The sequence below is a fragment of the Rutidosis leptorrhynchoides genome, chromosome 1 (assembly GCF_046630445.1).
Source record: "Rutidosis leptorrhynchoides isolate AG116_Rl617_1_P2 chromosome 1, CSIRO_AGI_Rlap_v1, whole genome shotgun sequence".
In the NCBI taxonomy this organism is placed as follows: Eukaryota; Viridiplantae; Streptophyta; class Magnoliopsida; order Asterales; family Asteraceae; genus Rutidosis; species Rutidosis leptorrhynchoides.
Genome location: NC_092333.1, coordinates 700,612,234 through 700,614,519, shown reverse-complemented (window position 1 = coordinate 700,614,519; position 2,286 = coordinate 700,612,234).

Below are 2,286 nucleotides of genomic sequence, written 5' to 3'. Positions count from 1 at the left end.
TTTCACTCGATGATCAACCTGTTTATGTTTTGTTTGATACTGGCGCCGATAGAAGTTTTATATCAAAGGATATTTATCACAATGTTAAGAAACCTATTTCTTCCTTAGATAACGTGTATTCCATAGAACTAGGAAATGGTAACTTGATGAGAGCTGATAAGATTTATCGTGGTTGAACGTTGACGTTAGAAAGTAAGCCTTTTAGAATTGATGTGATACCTATTAAACTGGGAAGTTTTGACCTCGTGGTTGGAATGGACTGGTTAGCTGATAACAAAGCCGAGGTGGTCTGTGACCTAAAGGCTATTAGTATTCCTATTGCTGACGGTGAACCTATGATGATTTATGGTGAAAAGAATGGTTCACAATTACATCTCATTAACTGCTTGAAAGTCCAGAAATATGTGAGAAAGGGATGTATCGCGTTCTTGACTCATGTAAGCCAAATTGTACCAGAAGAAAGGAGACCCGAAGACGTTCCTATAGTTAAGGAATTTCTTGAAGTTTTTTTGGAGGAATTACCTGGTCTCCCACCGCATCGAGAAATTGAGTTTCAGATAGACTTAGTGCCAGGAGCAGCACCGGTGGCTCGCGCACCGTACAGACTCGCACCCCCAGAGCTTCAAGAGTTATCTAATCAATTGCAAGAGTTGTTAGACAAGGGATTTATTCGACCGAGTTCTTCGCCTTGGGGAGCTCCGGTCTTGTTTGTTAAGAAGAAGGATGGGTCGATGAGATTGTGTATCGACTACAGAGAATTGAACAAGTTGACAATCAAGAATCGGTATCCGCTACCGAGGATTGAAGACTTATTTGATCAGCTGCAGGGATCCAGTTGTTATTCGAATATTGATTTGAGATCTGGATATCACCAATTGAGAGTCAAAGAAGCTGATGTCCCGAAGACAGCGTTTAGAACACGTTATGGACATTATGAGTTTACAGTGATGTCGTTTGGTTTGACGAATGCACCAGCAGTGTTCATGGACCTCATGAACTGTGTGTGTAAGCCATACCTAGATAAATTCATCATTATGTTTATTGATGATATATTGGTGTACTCCAAGAACAGAGAAGAGCACGAGCAGCATCTACGTTCAATATTGGCTATGCTTAGAGAAGAGCAGTTGTATGCAAAGTTCTCTAAGTGTGACTTTTGGTTACCAGAAGTACAATTTCTTGGCCATGTTGTAGGGGCCAATGGAATACAGGTCGATCCAGTAAAGGTTGAGTCGGTTAAGAATTGGGAAACTCCAAAGACGCCAACACAGATTAGGCAATTTTTGGATCTAGCTGGTTACTACAGGAGATTCATTGAAGGATTATCTAAGATCGCCCGACCATTAATCGCATTGACTCATAAGGGCAAGAAGTTTGAGTGATCAGAACCGCAAGAGATTGCATTTCAGTTGTTGAAGGAGAAGTTAACGACTGCACCAGTGTTGTCTCTACCCGAGGGAAGTGAAGATTTTGTTGTTTATTGTGATGCCTCACGTCAAGGAATGGGTTTCGTACTTATGCAACGAAACAAGGTTATTGCTTATGGATCGCGTCAGTTAAAGATTCACGAGCAGAACTACACTACGCACGACCTTGAATTAGGAGCGGTTGTCGTTGCACTTAAAATGTGGAGACACTACCTGTTTGGAACCAAGTTCACTATATTCACTGACCATAAGAGTTTACAGTACATATTTGATCAGAAACAGCTCAACATGAGACAACGACGTTGGATGGAACTACTTAACGATTATAACTGCGAACTTCAATACCATCCGGGCAAGGTGAATGTTGTGGCGGATGCCTTAAGCAGAAAAGAGCGAGAGAGACCTCTTAGGGTTAAAGCTCTTAACATAGTTGTCCGTACAAATCTCACATCACAAATCCGTGAAGCACAACAAGAAGCCATGGAACAAGAAAATGTCAATTTTGAATTTCTCAGAGGAATGGATAAGAAATTTGACATCAAAGAGGACGAAACACGGTACTTTGCTAACCGAATTTGGATACCAAAGTTTAGTGGATTTAGAGAACTAGTGTTGGAGGAAGCACACAAGACGAGATACTCAATTCATCCAGGATCAGATAAAATGTACCAAGATTTGAAGGCGTTTTATTGGTGGCCAAATTTGAAAGCTGACATTGCTACCTATGTCGGGAAGTTCTTGACTTGTGCTAAAGTCAAGGCTGAACATCAGAAGCCATCGGGATTATTAACTCAACCAGAGATTCCCCAGTGGAAGTGGGAAGGTATTTCCATGGACTTCATTACGAAACTGCCGAGAA